The 17,849-nt window shown below is 41.5% G+C and overlaps 2 protein-coding genes across 2 annotated transcripts in view; both read right to left on the bottom strand.

Annotated features, from left to right (window-relative positions):
• LOC134215168 (uncharacterized) overlaps positions 1 to 8,344 on the bottom strand; it is a 47,291-nt gene extending 38,947 nt beyond the window's left edge. The window contains exon 1 of the mRNA XM_062694410.1: positions 8,004 to 8,344. The gene's annotated coding sequence lies outside the window, so the exon portion shown is untranslated. The remainder of the gene's footprint in view (positions 1 to 8,003) is intronic.
• The window catches only part of LOC134210545 (serine/threonine-protein phosphatase 4 regulatory subunit 1-like), a 659,316-nt gene that overhangs the window by 276,863 nt on the left and 364,604 nt on the right, over positions 1 to 17,849 (bottom strand). The window lies entirely within an intron of this gene.

Below are 17,849 nucleotides of genomic sequence, written 5' to 3'. Positions count from 1 at the left end.
TCCACAGGAATGGTATAAACGCAATTATGTTATCTTGTATATTTTGTGTGTAGATGCCAGACAATACTAAATTATCACCCCACTCTTTGGAGACGAGCCAGCCTAGGGCTGAAAGTCTCCTTAATAAATATAAAAAAATCATCCCCGCTCGGGGAAAAAATTGAAAAAAAATGACTTTTTGAGAAAAAAAATCCAAAAAGTCCCAAAAAGTTAATTATGCATTTCTAAGACATTTGACATGAAAAATCGAATTAAATAACGTCATCAATGATTTTTTTTTCGGGATAACACCAGATTAACACATTTTATAAAATTTTTAAGTCAATTCGATGGTCATTTTTCCCATGCATTCCGTTGGCATCCTAGTGGTTAATAATCAAAATAAGGCGATGAACCTTTGATTGAATTGATTGCTGCTGGATACATCGAGGAAGTAATGGTTGATTCGGTAGATTATTTGATTCAAACTCCAGGACAGTTCAAAGATCGCGAAAGACCTCATGCGTCTAGACACGGTTGCAAGTGAACCATATATACTTAGAGGGCATAACTGGCTTGACAACGTGGCTGAATAGATCATGGAAGCCGTGGTTGATTCGATAGACCATTTGATTCAAGCTTCAGGACAATTTGGATATCTTACAACATCTCATGTTCCTGGATTTTGAGATAGCATATTTAAGCTGATATCATCGCTAGAGACATCATGGGGTAGTCGTGGCTGATTCGATAAACCATTTGATTCAAACTCCAGGACATTCAGGAATTCTTACAATATCTCATATGCCTATATTTGAGACGCAAGTGGACGACATATACTTGGTGAATATATTTGGGCTGATATAGTTGCTCGAGGTATCATGGTAGTTGTAATTGATTCGGTATACCTTTTAATCTCAATTCCAGGACAATTTGTCGATCTTACAGCAACACATATGCCTGAATTTTAGACGCAAATGAAAGACAAATACTCGGAGGACATAATTGGGTTGATACCGTGGCTAGGGACATCATGGAAATCGTGGTTGATTCGTTAGGGTCCGCGTTAGCCATAAGTACGTTAGGCATAACGGACGATAGGCATAATGTATGGGAAGCAAGCGATTCCAGTCAGGTGTGATCGAGACGCTTTGTTCTTCGCCGACGGACGACGGGGGGCATAAGTCACTACCGACTACCGAGCAGTTAGTGCGGACGTTGTGAGAATGGGATGCTTTAGGTACCTCGAGCTCTCTATTTCGGGAAGTAAGTCCATTCGCCCGCTTTCCGGGAATTACGGGGATATCAACCATCAGATCCAGCGTCCTAAGTTCCTCGGGCACTCCAACCCGAGTAATAAGTCTTACCACTGGCACTGCCAGCATTTCACCAAATCCAATCCAATCTTTTTATCATCCATGTCTGTCTACGGGCCTAGAGATCATCCAGGATCGATCACCCAAGATAGTCCCGTCTACAACCGTACCCTTCTAGATACCTCCCAAGCCTCTAGATACCTACGCAACTCAACTGATGCAATGTCATCATCGTCCATGCCAGCGTCAGATATGAATTTGGGAAACACTTCCGCTTCTATCCCGACCCCTGCGCATCACTAGAGGTGAAACTGCCCAACCTGGAACTGTTGATAAACGAAGGTTCACCCTAGATCATAGCCTTCCGGGAGGTCAACCGCATCTTACCGCATCTTATTACTGGCAAGGTTTCTAAGCCAAGTTACCATTTTTTTGCATTCGTATATCACGAGATTAACACGTTAAAGCTTTTATACCTTAACTTTTTTTTTCGATGAATTTCCTAGACCGGGCCAGAAGTTGAACACAGCCTCCTTCTGCATAGTCTTGCTTGGCAGCCACGCATCTTCCCGCACGGCTAAGAAAGGCCTCCCAGAATGTGTAGAAGTAGTTTTCAAAATTTCAATTGCCCCTTATAAATCCTTAATTGGTTGTATACTATTTCGCCGAAAACCATTTCGCGGAATTATTTTTCGCGGTACGACATTTCGCGGAACTCTCATAAACACATTTCGCGGAACGCACCTTTTTTCCGAAGGACATTTCGCGGAATGTACCTTTTCACCGAAAGTCATTCCGCGGAACTCAGAATAATTATCATTGAAATATGTATCGATTTCTGCCTAATTACATGCAATCCGGGCTAAATTCTTTTGGTTTGTGATTTAAATAATGAAAGATGGTAATTATTTCTTTGAATGACCGCATCCGGTCGGTATAACACAAAGTGAGAAAACAATGCCTTCTTGAAATGGACACGATTGCTCGGTATAAAGAAAAGAAATGAGCTAGTCCCTTATATGAATTAACGCATCTGACCGGTATAAAGCAAAGGGAAAGGTTATGTATACTTTGAATGGATACGTCTGCCCTAGAAATGGTCGGGTTTCACATTTTGCAAACCCGAACCCAATTTGTAAGTTTCCTTCAAACCCGGACCCGACCCGAACCCGGAATATTTTTTTTTGTTAAACCCGAAACCGACCTGTACCCGAGAATTTTTGTATTCGTAAACCCGTACTTAACCCGAACCCGACATAATTTAATTATTTGATTCCGCACTAAAGTTTTATCCGCAAAATTCAAACTAGATATTTTCTGGTTCTTTTTAAATCGAAAAAAATGTAAAATGTAACAACTCCCGCAATTAACAAAATTGAATAAAATAATATTCAGTATTTTATTTCTTAAACTCGTACCCGACCCGAACCCGATATTGTACTAATTTTTCAAACCCGAACCCATCGGGTACGAGTTCGACTCGGGTGAGGGTTTCAAAACCTGAAATCCCACCGTATCTACCGCTCGTTATAAGGCGAAAGGAGTTGCTAATGTTTTCTTTCAAAGAACACGTCTTCCCGGTATAAGGCGAAGGGAGGGGTTACGCCTCCTTTAAATGGATGCATTTGTTCGGTATAAGGCGAAAGGAGTTGATAATGCCTTCTTTAAAAGAAGGCGTCTGCCCAGTATAAGGCAAAGACAAGGGTAACGCCTTCTTTAAATGGATGCATCTGCTCGGTATAAGTCGAAAGGAGCTGATAATGCCTTCTCTAAAATAACGCGTCTGTCCGGTATAAGGCGAAGGGAGGGGTAACGCCTTCTTTAAATGGATGCATCTGCCTGGTATAAGGTGAAAGGAGTTGATAATGCCTTCTTTAAAAGAATGCGTCTGCCCGGTATATGGCGAAGGGAGGGGTAACGCTTTTTTTTTAAATGGATGCATCTACCCGGTATAACGCGAAAGTAGTTGATAATGCCTTCTTTAAAAGAATGCCTCTGCCCGGTATGAAGCGAAGGCTGTGGCAACGCCTTCTGCCATCTGCCCGGTAGAAGGCAAAGGGAGGGGTAACGCCGTCTTTAAATGGATGCATCTGCCCGGTTTAAGGCGAAAGTAGTTGATAATGCCTTCTTTAAAAGAATGATTCTGTCCGGTATAAAGCGAAGACAGGGGTAACGCCTTCTTTAAATGGATACATCTGCTCGGTATAAGGCGAAAGAAGTTGAAAAGGCCTTCTCTAAAAGAACGCGTCTGTCCGATATAAGGTAACGCCTTCTTTAAATGGATGCAAGGCTATTATTATAAATATTCCGCGAAATGGTGCATTCTGCGAAATGGTACATTCCGCCAAAAGTCATTCGGCGAAAAGGTACAAACCGCCAAATGTCGTACCGCGAAATATTCAATCGCAAAAATGAATTCCGCGAAATAGTTTTCGGCGAAATGTTATACAATCTCCTTAATTATATCTTGCAGACGGGCCAGATATAAATAACAGGTTTTATCCTCTCTTTACTTTGTTACTGATAGGCGTTATTATGCATATCGGGCAGAAGTGTTCTTTTAAAGAAGGCATTATCAGTTCCTCTTATACCGGGCAGATGCATCCATTTAAAAAGGCGTTACCCCTCCCTTCGCCTTATACCTGGAAGAAGTGTTCTTTTGAAGAAGGCATTATCAGCTCCTTTCGTCTTCTACCGGGCAGATGCATCCATTTAAAGAAGGCGTTATCCTTCCCTTCGCCTTATACCGGCCAGACGCGTTCTTTTAAAGAAGACATTTCAACTCTTTTCGCCGCGAATCCAATGGGTTTGTTTCGGGTTTAATAAACGGGTTTGGTTTGGGTTTGATAAAAAAATTATTCCGGGTCGGGTCCGGGTTTGAAGGAAATTTACAAATCGGGTTCGGGTTTGCATAATGCGAAACCCGACTATCTCTAGGGAAGACGCATCCATTCAAAGTAGGCATTATCTTTTCCCTTTGCTTTATACCGGGTAGATGCGTTAATTCATAGAAGGGGACTACCTCCTTTCTTTTCATTATACCGAGCAAACGTGTCCATTTCAAGAAGGCATTGTTTTCTCACTTTGCGTTATACCGACCGGATGCGGTTACTCAATGAAAGTATTACCTTTTTTCATTATTTACATCACAATCCAAAAAAATTTAAACCGGATTGCATGTAGTTTAGCAGAAATCGGTAAATTTTTCAATGATAATTATTGCCAAATGGCATTTCGCGGAATGATTTTCGGTGAAAAGGTACATTCCGCGAAATGTCTTTCGGAAAAAAGGCGCATTCCGCGAAACGTGTTTCGGAGATTTGGTACATTCCGCGGAATGTCGCACCGTGAAAAAAATTTCCGCGAAATGTTTTTCGGCAAAGTAGTAACAACATATACTATGCTACTCAAGTACTTCCGGAAGCCCATGCCTTAAGGTCTGAAGCAGTAATAGCGTCCTTATTCTAACTGTGAAACAGTCAATTTCCAGCTTTGGCGCAGCTAGACGCAATTCACCACACTAACCACCGGAAAGTAGACAAAAAATAGATACATGATACCAGGTTCCGAATCTTCCCCGACAACAGGTTCCCGTGGGGCCTAAAGTGGCAACAAACTCATTTTGAAGAAACCCTGGCAATATGGGTATCAAAATTCATGAAATTGTCTCGGAAGCATGATCTTTTGGGTTATTAGGCCATACGATGGTTTAACAACGGACCGGTCATTCTCAAGCAGGATTCCCCATTTAGAAGAAACTCTGGCTATCTTCTTTTTCCGTTATTTCTTGTCAAAAAGACTTGAAAAAATTCTTGACAGGTACTCAGAAATGATTTATAATAAACCACAGGGGCTGTAAGTTATTTCATGAAGATCATTGTTGTTTGCTGAATAATTTACAAAAATAAAAACGACTGAAATTTTTTGTGATGACAAAATGGGACAAAAACGTGGCAAAAGCGGGACGTGATAAAATCGGGTCGAAAATGTGATAAAAACGGAGGTAGATAAAATCGGGGAGTGACAAAATCTGGTCAAAATCTTTTCACTTCCCTCTTCTCTCTTCTCGTTTCTTTAATTATTGGCCCACGGGAACCAATTCCAGAATGACCGTTCCGATTGATATCCATCCTATGGTCCCAACTACATTGAAAACATGTCTCCGGAACAATTCCAAGAATTTTGATATCTATATTGCCAGGGTTTCTTCAGAACGAATTTGCGGCCACTATAGGGCCCACGGGAACCTATTCCGGGATGTCCGATCCAAGTGCATATGATTAGATGGTCTTAATACGTTGGGAAGTCATAATCCTCGAATTTTGTACGAAACTGGCAACTCAGGATACAAGAAATCATCATTTGGATTCTATAAGATCAACTTCTCCATTTTTGAGACATGGTCTAGCAAATCCGGAACTCCGGTCACCAGGTAATCCGGATCGGTTCTAAATGGATATGGATCGGATCGGAGGTGGATCGGTGTGATATGGATCGGATAGAGGATGAATTTCTTAATCCATAGCAAATGGAATCGTCCAAATCAGTTGAAAACTGACGAAGTTATGGTCATACCAAAAACGTGGGTACCCGGGTACCCTGTCGGTACATTACGGGGTAAAAATATTCAGAAGCCCCTCCCCAAGCCCCAAGCCCTTACTGGATTTTGATATTTACATACCACCCAAACCTGAAGTTTGCCGAGTTTGAAGATGTCACGGAGTTTCAATTTCCTGCGATGTTTAGAACCCTAAAAAATTCACTTGAGAACGAAAAAGGTACCCGGGTACCCTGTCGGTAACAAAAGGGTTAAGGGAGGCTTCAGAGCCTCTTGAAAGGCGGCTTTCGAGCCCTTGGAAGGGGCTCAAGAGCCTATCGAAAGGAAACTTCAGAGCCTCTTCAAAGCGGCTTTCGAGCCACTTAAAAGGAGGCTTCTGAGCATCTTGCAAGTACGCTTCCAAGCCTCTTGGAAGAAGAATTTCGTGCCTCTTGGAGTAAACTTTAGAGCCTCTTGAAGGGAGAGCTACGAGCCTTTTTGAAAGGAAGCTCACGAGCCTCTTGAAAGGAGACCGTCTGTCTGCAAAAAAAGGCTTCCGGGCCTCTTGGAAGGCGGCTTTCAAGCTCTTAAAAGGGAGCTTCAGAGCCTCTTGATGGGAGGCTTCCAAGCATCTTGAAAGGAGGCTTCAGAGTCTTTTGAAAGACAGCTTTCGAGCCACTTGAAAGGAGGCTTGTAAGCATTTTGAAAGTATGCTTCAAAACCTCTTGAGAGAAGAATTCCGAGCCTCTTCAAGGGAAGCATACGATCCTCTTGACGGGAGGCTTCAGAGCCTCTTCAAAGCGGCTTTCAACTCACTAAGGAGGCTTTTGAGTATCTTGAAAGTACGCTTCCAAGTCCATTGGAAAAAGAATTTTGTGCCTCTTGAAGGGATTTTTCCGAGCCTCTTGGAGGAAGGCTTCTGATCCTCTCGAAGTGAGGCTTATGAGAATCTCAAAGTTAGGCTTCAAAGCCTCTTGAAAGGTGGCTTTCAAGCCACTTAAAAAAAGACTCCTTTCAATAGGAGGCTTCTGAGCCTCTTGAAAGTATGCTCCTAAGTCTCTTTAAAAAAGAATTCCGAGCCTCTTGAAATTAGGCATCAGCACGTTTTTAGAAGAGTCTTCCAAGCCTCTTGAAATGAGGCTTTTTTAAATTTTTTTAAAGAAGTAATGTCATGACTTGTAATGTCAAAAATTCTACCAAAAATATTATTTCTCCAACTGTCTTCTCAAGGATCAATTAGAAAGGTATTCCAAATATTTGTCTTTTTTTTGCAATCCACTACCAATTCCTTTAGAATTAAAAAAAAATCACCAGGACTACATCTTAGAATTTTTTTTTAGAGTTTTCTATGCGTTTCTATAAAAAGTCCCTATAAAAATTTCAATATAATTTTTCATACAAAAAATGCTCTATCAAGGCGGGTATACAGGAAGTATTTCGTAGTCCCATGATTTTGAAGAAGAAGTCCCCTGAAAAATTTACAAAACAATAAGTTTTTCTCATAAGCTCATTCAAAAGATTCTTCATGAAAGAATTTATAATTCCGTGTAACGCTCCAGAAGTTCCTCAAATCAAAGAAAATTATTTCTAAATTAGAGGAAAATTAATTACAATCTCGCTAAAATCACAAGGAATTTTATCTCAATTTTTTTCCTGGATTATTAATCGTAGATAGTTAACATTACTTATAACTTATAACAAATCAAATTTCATGTTTTCTAGAGTCAGCTCCTGATTGCATCTCAAAGCTGTTTGTGTCGTACCAAACTGTATAGTTCTGATATCTTCTGATAACGTTGGCCCCATTTGAAATTTTACAATTCGGCACCACTGCCGTGTGCACTCCCATAATTGGGTGCAGCCATCGAGCGAAATCAGCGAAATGCTCCGTCACACATACAAAAACGGGGGAGACAGAAACGCATAACGCACACTTTCATTTCACAGGATGATGATGTTCCGGAATGGAAATAGCCAAAACAGCGTTCAAATCCAACCCACCCAGATACAATTGGACCACAAATTCCGGCGAAAACTGTCAGAAGCTTTCGGAAATGTAATTCGACTCCTGCGGAGCGCGAGAATGAGACATGTTGGAACGAACAAATGCAACCAAAAACAAACCAACCAAAATTCGATTGTGACACAGAACAGAAGAATGGAAAACTTACTCCAACAATGCAGAAAATGATTCGAACAGTAAGGATTTCTAGTTTTAGCACTTGGTTGAACCGCAAAAGTTTCCACGACTAAAGTTAGCCAAAATATCACAATTTTCTTCCAAAACAATAACCTAGTCAGCAAACTGGGCTGTGGCAGTGGCTTCTATCACATATTGCTTCTTCCCGCACAGTGTATTCACAAATTTTCCCTAAAATCGGGAAACACATCTCCAGCACAATCCGGACCCGCACCGAAAACACAACTCAAACGGCGCCGCCATTCAGAAATCGGTGTATTTTTCCGCGAAATCGAACCAAACGCCCGGAAAATGCAAAGCACAGACAACAGAATCCTGACAGTTTTACGATCGGTCCTGGCGAGCGAGCGAGCGAGGAAAAACGCCGTCATCCTTGTCGTGGTCGTCGTCGCCTACGGAAGGGTGGCACACGCACACCTAGAAAGGGAGCTTTTCCAAATACCACCGAACGGCGATGATGGGGAGAGCAGACTCAGCAACTGCACGGTTGGGACGCTCCCCATAATAACCTGTGCATGCAGTCAGTATTAGTCTACTGGCGCGGCTGGGAAAGGGGTTGATGAGCATAATTTTTGTTATGTTTGGAAATTGGCGAGTGCGGAGGATACGGCGACGGAGCACACGCTCCGTGCTTTTCCTGTCGCTGAGAAGAGAGTTGGGAAATCGTGAAGCTCCCAAAAGGCTGTTTTGAATTTGAGCGGTGGCGACGATAAAAATATGATAGTGTCTCATAAGGACGCCGTCAAGCAGACTTTCGATGCAACAAAATTAACCATTAGATCTACAGTGCTACTAGCTGCTAACCCGCACACATTTTTTTTACAACACTGTTTGTGTAACTTGTTTTTGTTTATTTATTTTAAGCACTTAAGAATTTCAATCAGGCATCGGTAAGCTCTAACGGTTGTAATCTTGTATAGTTATTTCAAGCTCTTACATGAGTAAGGTCGAGGAGAAGAGAACGCTCTTCAAGTAGAGAACTATCTCAGAGCGATAATATAAAAGAGGAAAATTTTACATTTTTGAGCTGTTAAAATAATAGCTTGATAGTTTTATACAATAGAAGACTAAACTAAAAACAATTAGTTCGGAGGCTCCACGCTTAATTCCTATCCCCTTCGATGAGAGGCTCTAGACTCTAGCATTAAATATTAACTTATTCTTAGAGTGCTCTTTGCAGTGTATCCGAAGTTAAGCGGTAAGAAAAATAACAAAATATAGAGTCGATAGAGACAGAACTACGCGGCTTTCGTCTTTTTGAATTTCTAAATTTGAATATTTAGAACGGAAAAGAATTTCGTGACCTTAAGTATAATTATCATCGCCACAAGTTAAATCGTGAGGTATGACAGAAAACCGTTCTACTATGCAGATAATTTAATAAGAACACTAAGATATGTAGAGTAGAGCCATTGAACAATAAGAAAATGCAGCTAATTTTAGAAATGCTAAGTTCAGAAATCACAAAAAAATACGATAAACCACGTGGCTCATGATTGGGTCCTTATAAACAATAAATATCAATGAACGAACAATAAAAAACAATAAATTCTTAACACAAAATTCGTTAAAATATACCAAAATACCTTGTTATATAACAATCGCTCTCACCTGAAAGTAGATAGAAAAAAAGACAAAAATTAGCAAGCGTTTTAAAGACACAACAATGTTTCTGGTTGAATTTTTCAATAGGGCCATAGATACAATGCGACTATTTTCCGTTAATCATGCAAAGAGATTTATTAACCCCCGTAACGCCTTTGCATGGAGTGTTACGGTGTCAGATCGGCCATGGTCACATTGTCAGCTGCAGGCAAATCCTGACCCAACGAGTACCTTCCCCAATGTCCAACTCCGTGGTACTTATGAGGGTGTCTCTGAGTTGAGGGCCTCTCATTGAGTAAGTACTACATCAACACTTTCTTCCCCTACCAAGTTACAGTGAAGATGGGCGTGGCCAGGAGTAGTAGTCCCCATGCTTTTGTGATTTTTGTCCTAGTGATTTGTGATTTATGCTAAGTGATTTGTTAAACTTTTTATTAAACTTTTTTCTCATATAAGATTGAAGACGGTTCAACCAAATATTGCGAAATTCCTAGAAATTGTAAATCTTTTTTGCCGTAAAATTGCTTAGCAAAACTGAAACCAAGACTACAACCTGTAATGAACGTTTGCATTGCTTATTGATTGGTTGGATTTTTGAGTAAACTCTACGACAATAGCATTAATATCCAATGGATAGAAACATAATTTCGATAAGGAAATCAGCGACCACTCCGGGTGAAAGGCCAGTAGGTGGTGATCTGTAAAGAAGCGCAGAGTCGTCAAAGCAAGCAGAAAAGCCCTCCGATCCTGGAAGCGGAATGATAGCAGTAGGAGAAATTGCTTGACAATGACTCGAACAATCCAAATTACAGTCAAACTATGATAAACGCAGCACACGGGGCCGGGACCCACATTCGTCCTTCCCAAGTAACATTTTAAGTTTTATAACGCTCTCGAAGATCATAATTTACTCTACAAGCGTGTTATAAAACCAGCATAAAACCAAAATGTTACTAGGGTATTGATTATTGAACTAGCCATTCTTAGCAGCGCTATCCAGCGGTTCTTAACCTTTATCTTGAGAGGTACCCCTTCGAACTTTTGCCTTAATTGAGCTTCCAATCCTCTTGAGAAAAATTCCAAGCCCTTTGAAATGAAGCTTTTGAATTCCTATTAAAGTCAGTTTCCGCGCCTCTTGATTAAAGGCTTTTAAGCATCTTGTAGATAGGCTTCCGAGCCTTTTGAAAGCGGTTTTCGAATCACTTAAAAGGAGGTTTCCTTTGCATCTTGAAAGGACGCTTCCAAGCCTCTTGTAAGAAGAATTCCGAGCTACTTGAAGCGAGGCTTCCGAGCATCTTGAACGGATGCTTCCGAACCACTTGAAAGAAGACTTCCGAGCCTCTTGAAAGCAGGCTGCTGAGCCTCTTAAAAGTAGGCTTAAGAGCTTCTTGAAAAAACCTAACAACTTGAAAGGAGACTTCCGAACCTCTCGAAAAGAGGCTTCCGAGCCTCTTGGGAAAAGGCTTCAGAGCCTCTTGAAAATAGGCATTTGAGCCTTTTGAAAGGAGGCTTCTGAGCCTCTTAAAAGGAGGCTTACGAGCTTCTTGAAAAAAAGGCAACCTAACCACTTGAAAGAAGGCTTCCGAACCTCTCGAAAAGAAGCTTCCGAGCCTCTCGAAAGAAGACTTCCGAGCCTCTTGGGAAAAGGCTTAAGGGCCTCTTGGAAATAGGCTTTTGAGCCTTTTGAAAGGAGGCTTCTGAGCCACTTGAAAGGCGGCTTCTAAGCCTCTTGGAAGGCAGCTTCTGAGCCTTTTGAAAGGAGACTTCCGAGTCTCTTGGAAGAAGGCTTACGAGCCTCTTAAAAGGAGGCTTACATGCTTCTTGAAAGGGGGCAACCTAACCACTTGAAATGAGTCTTCTGAAGTGCCCATGAGGCTTCCGAGCTCCTTAAAAGGAGGCTTACGAGCCTCTTGAAAGGAGACCTTCGAGCTGCTTGGAATAAGGCTTCTAATCCTCTTGCAACGAAGCAAACGAGTTGTAGTGAACAAAAAAATCATTTTGTTCATTCGACGTTTTGTTCGTTTGATCTTTTGTTCCGCAGCCCTTCATACATTGTGCTGATTGTGGAAGGCAGGATTCAATTAGGATTTATTGATCGCATTGCATATTGTGTACAATATAAATTTTTGAAATAAAAAATACACAATTATCAAAACTTTATCAATGAGTTTTGATTGGAATTGTAATACGTCCGCCATTACGCATTTTTGTCCGAGGTACCCCCTAGGGCCAGCGAAGGTACCCCCCGGGGTACATGTACCCCAGGTTGAGAACCGCTGCTCTATTCCACAGCTGTTCTTCCCCTCACAATGGCAGCAGGGACTATGTCCAAGGGCTTCACGGTTCCTCCCCAAGCCATCTGCGAGTTGTGGTGCCTGCTTAGGATGTTGTGGGGTTTGAAAGTGGGCTCTGCTAACCTTCCTAATGCATTAGAAAAAAGTTACACACATTGTGCATTTAGGTCCATTTGGACACAAAATTTCATCACGATCACAAAAACACAAATTTCGACCGATTTTCGATTTTTGGGCACCAAATGAAAGCTGTAGGTTCCTAGAACAAGCCCATGGGGTAATTCATCCAAATTGACCCCTCAAGCCCCCGGGTAACCTGTACTAGAAAGGTACTGTTTAAGCTTCTCAATTTGGCACCTAATTTTCGAGTTTCTTGTTATGAAATATAAAATTGCTGGCAAAAATTTGCTCTGAAATTTGCTATCTTGTATATGCCATTTCTGGGCAAATTTATCCCTCGAGCGTCCTCTGGAAAATCCGGAACATCCCATAAAATGGCCAATTCCGAAAGTTCATCCCAGAGTTTCGCGATTTTTTGGTCACCATTTATTCTGGAAAATTGTGGGTGCAATTAATAGTAAATGTCTTCTGTGACCTCCAAATGCCCCTGAAATGGTTCTCCGAAAGATCCGGAAGCTCATAAAATGGCCACTTCCAAAAAATCATCACAGAGCTTCGTGATTTTTTCGAAACTATTCATACCAGCGAATTGTGTATGTGATCAATAGTGAAAGTGCTCTAAGACCAAATGCTCTCAAAACAGTTGTAACCGTTCCCAAAATCGTATGAGGTAATTAATTAACCTTGGTGGCTTGTAGCGCCACTCTCACGTGTGAGAGACCACCAGTCTGTTGTTTTGCCCGACTTTCTTGAGACAATACCTCAGGGGAAATCCTCGAACGGTTGCTGGCTGAATCTTCCAAACCACTTGCCAAACCAACAGAAACCCAAACTCGCTCCGCTTATCCCTTATTGCCCCTCGTACTCACTTAAGCTCGCTCAACCCAATACTCACTGACCGAAGAGGAATAGAAGTCTGAAATAACCAATCTACCAACGGAGTAACTGAAACGTACGAGAACAGTGTGTTCTAAACGGAAATGCTACAAATAAAATCAATTGGCATCCAGATCTTCTAGTTCAACATATTTTATTATTTAGGGAGTTCATTCGGGTTGGACGACATGCTAACTGGGCTTAATATTTATATGGGAAACTTCATGGCCATGATTACAATGTTTCCACGTACCTGCGCAGGATTTTCGTAGCGATGGCGGGATTCCGGCGGGGTGCCGAAGACGGATGGCTTTCCGGCGGGGCGCCGAAGACGTAGGTTTCTCCGGCGGGGTGCCTAAAACGCTGGACTGTCCGACGAGGACGATGACGACTCGTTCGACCGTGCTGGTGACGTCGGTGTCTCCGGAGCGTCGAGTTACCGGCGGCTTGCCAGTGGGCGATCGCTGCTCCACAAGATGGCGGTGTGAGCTCGTGCGCAAATGGCCGAATTAAAGGTGCGGAGGGAGTGGCGGCTGGACGGAAGACTTCCGATTTACGATCCTCGAGAGCGTCCGAATACCGTTCCCTCGAGCTAGTAGCCCACTTTCCTTACGACCCGGCTTCACGTACCTTTCCGATTCACCGGGCGAGGACTAAAAGGAAGCCACTAACTCTTGGTTCAGGTTCGGTCCAGCGTACGATAATTAGCGACGTACGGGGACCGTGCTCTCGGAACCTGACCACCGGGGGTTGTAGCGTACGGGTGGTTCTACGACAGTTTTTGGCGACTGTCGGGTCAGTTTCGCTCGACTGACTGGCGAACTTCACTCCTCTCCGTTTAGCTACCTCGAAAGGCGGGCCTTAGCGGACACACGAGCTCGAATGGTCGCTCTGCGACCCACAACGAAATTCGGACGGGAACCCCAAAATGACTCCGCTGGTCGCTTTCAAATTTCCAGCCCGTACAAAAAAAGCGCCTATGCGCTGGAAGTCCAACGCGAATGGCGAATGTTAATCAAAAACTAATTAAAATCTATTTACACGAATTACCTTTTTTTTTCAAATAATTTCTCCGGAAAATGGAGTAAAATCGCGTAATCGTCAGGCGCACTGACGGAAAATAAGCTGGATCTGAAAGACATCAAAAGATTTCTTTTACATCACTTCACTTTCTTTAAAACCACTATTCTCAGCTTTCTACCTTCGACAGACTTTGAAGGTGCACACGTTTCACTTTGAAAGTATTATTCACAAACTCGGAACTGAAAAACCGCGATACTTCTACTCCTCTAGCGCGAGCGAAAATGAACGAGCTTAAGGGTTCTATCCTTCAGGAAACCTTGAAGGACAATTGCTTATTCTTTAGCGATTTTCGAATGGCGATAGCAGTTTGGCGCCTTCCTGGATTTAAGCAAATGGTTGAAAAGAGCTCTATACTTTCAGGAGCCATTGCTGCACTCACTGAAGCAGTATACCACTTCGCTCAGCCGAGACGCAAACCGCACGACAGGCAGTCAAGTAGTCAGGCAAAGACTGGTTGTATTTTGGTCTCGCTTTGGACTTTGAATCGTCAAGCCGACTTAACGAGTTGTAGCATTATTTTGCTTAAAAAGATAAAAACGTCCAAAGCTAAATTAATTCAAATGAAATAAAATATATACAGAAAAGAACAAAAATAATTAATTTACAATAAATAAGCTTTAATTCAATCTAAATATTATTCTCTTTAATTTAATTACAATAATAAAAACTAATTTCAAAATTTATTCACAATTGATTTTGCTTAGAAAGATAAAAACGTCTAAAGCTTTTGAATTTCTTTTAAATTTAATTCAAATTATTCGTCGAACGTTACACAGTGCTTTGGAAGATTCGGAACATCCGTAAAAATGGTCAATTTCAAAAGTTCATCCCAGAGATTCGCATTATTTCGTAATCATCCATCCTGACGAATAATGGATGCAATCAGTAGTGTAAGTCTTCCGTGATCCCAAAAAGTGCCCGAAACGGTCCTCCGAAAGATCATGCTCTGGAAAAAGTGGCCAATTTCAAAAATACATCCCAGAGCTTCGCAATTTCTTCATATCCAATCATATCTTCCGGTCTACCGGAAGTAACGTAACCATCAATACGGGCAAATTGTGTATGCAATAAATTGTTTAAATCTTCTGAGATGACCACAAACGGCCCTCCGGGAAATCCGAAACATCTGTAAAAGTAGCCAATTCCAAAAGTTCATCTCAAAGCAAATTTTGGAAACTGTTGGTATCAGCGAATTGATTATGCAATCAATAGTGAAAGTCTTTTGTGACCCGAAATGACTACAATACGGTCCTCAGAAAACCCGAAACATCCGTAAAATAGGTAAATCATAAAATTTGATCCCAGAGCTGAACAGTTTTGTTAGCATTCACGTAGTAACGATGACTTATATGTGGATTCAATAGTGAAAGTCCTCTGTGACACATGACCAGGGAATGTAAAATAACAACATTGCCAACGACAACAACATTGTCCTCTCTTGTAAACGTTGGGACAAACTCAACTCGCAATAAGCGTTTGTCACAAACGCAACAGAATAGGACAATGATCACCTGCCGCGCATTTTGAGAAGTAGTCGGTTTTAGATAATATTTTTGGTAAAATAAGTATCAATTATCAATGTTGAGACATAAACTTAACCATCTGTTGACATGATTTGTGTTTTACTTCTGAAATATACAAGTTATCGCAGTTTGGAAAGTTCTCAACAATTTACTCTCCGTGTTTGTTGCAAATAAAATGGAACGTAACATTGTCTTTATCCTCTGTAGTTGAGGACAAAGAGTTATCGCTATTTTCTTTTGTTGCTTGTTTTTTGCAATTTCCAGTGACAATTACATTCCTTGGACATGACACATTCGATTTTACAGAAAACATTGTTAACGGCATGTTATTTCTGTAATCGACAGCAAAGTCCTCTTTCATCGCCAATGATTACAAAACGGTTCTCCGGGAAATTTGGGACATCCGCTAAAATGATTAATTCCAAAAGTTTATCCCAGAGCACGACATTTTATTTCGAAACTATCCATAAAGAGGAAGTAATTATGTAATCAATAGTGGGAATTTTCTGTGACGTCTGAATGTCCACAAAAACGTCCTCCGAGAGATCAGGAATATCAGTGAAAATGGTCAATTCCAAAAGTTCATCTCACAGCTTTACTAATTTTCGCTTTTATTCATATGGGTGGATTATATCGTCGAAATACATATCCGTCAAAGGTACAATCAAGTGGTGAAATTAAATGGAATTGTACAAACTCGTCTGATGACAAGTAAAGACAATCAACAATCAATAATAAAAAGTCCTTCGTAAAATCCTGAACATCCGTTAAAAATGGCCTATTCCAAAAGTTGGCGAAATAGATCATCATTAGCCAGCGACGCGTGGCGTGGCGACGTTTCTCCTTGAATTCTTCCGAGACTTCTTCAGAAGCTCCTCTGGAAGTTCTTCAAGAACTTTCTCCGGAAGTTCGTCCAGAAGTTCCTCCGGTAATCTCTTCGGAAGTTCATCAAGTAATTCCTCGGAAAGTTCCAAAAGGCATTCCTCTAGAAGTTTTTCTGAAAATTCATCCGAAAGTTCCTTCTCAAATTCCTCAAGAAGTTCATCAAGTAATTCCTCGAGTAGCTGCTCCGGGAACTGCTCCGAAAGTTCTTCCGGAAGTTTCTCCGGGAATTCCTCCAGAAGTTTCTCCGGGAATGCAAGAAGACTTTCTCTCTTAATTATCCCGAATGGATGGTTACGAAAAAAAAATCCCTCCACTTTTACGGATGTTCCGGATCTTCCGAATGACCATTTTTGTGGCATTTGGAGATCACAAAAGATTTTCATTATTGATTGCATCAATAATTCGCCTGGATAGATTATTACTGGGCCCTCCTTAGCCAAAGCAAGAACATGCTGAAGGTGGCTGGGTTCGATTCCCGGTGCCGGTCTAGGCAATTTTCGGATTGGAAATTGTCTCGACTTCCCTGGACATGAAAGTATCATCGTGTTAGCCTCATGATATACGGATGCATAAATGGTAACTTGGCTTAGAAACCTCGCAGTTAACAACTGTGGAAGTGCTTCTAATTCTTCTTCTTAAACTTCTATCAAAAGCTGCATGTATCCGCAAGCAGGCTCCGGCAAAGCGCACAAGCTCAAGACTTGGTTTTAGGTTTGCGCAGGCCCAATAAGCCGTCAGTAAAACACAAATTACGAACGAAATAAGAGATAATACGAATCGAAAGAATCGGCAAAGACCCAGGCGACGAATAAAGGATCACGATTGGAAGCTTGGAACATGAAACTGCAAGTCGCTAGGTTTCGCAGGTAGCGATAAGATAATCTTCAATGAACTACATCCCCACAGCTTCGACGTCGCGGCGCTGCAGGAAATTTTCTGTACTGGACAGAAAGTGTGAAAAAGCGGGCATCGAGCGGTTACCTTCTGCCAAAGCTGTGGAACCACCATATATCTTGAGTAGACTAAAATAATAATTTCAAATATACCACCACCTAGCGGCCAAATTCTAACTAATCAATGCAACATGTCAAAACACATGCCTTCCTGCATAACCTTTTTGAAGAGGTGCAATTCAAAATGGGTAAGATTTTCAGATATAAGTAAAATAAAAATCATTAATTTACAATGTTGTGGAAACCCATTATGCGAATATGTACATTATGTGGAAGATATTGATTTGAAAAATGTATTGGAGGTAGCCACTTTCCCTTCGATGGGACTCGAAACCACGACCCTCAGTACGCTAGACTGGTGCTTTAACCAATGAGCTCAAAATTCCCAAATTGGACGCATAGTCAAATCACTCGCAATCCTCGGAAATAGGCAATTAACTTTGATTGAACTGAAGCTGAGTTGCGTGCTCTTGCCTAC

Source organism: Armigeres subalbatus, chromosome 2 (genome assembly GCF_024139115.2).
Source record: "Armigeres subalbatus isolate Guangzhou_Male chromosome 2, GZ_Asu_2, whole genome shotgun sequence".
NCBI classification, from domain to species: Eukaryota; Metazoa; Arthropoda; class Insecta; order Diptera; family Culicidae; genus Armigeres; species Armigeres subalbatus.
Note: the sequence above shows the minus strand (reverse complement) of the source record. Positions and strands in the feature narration are given on the sequence as shown.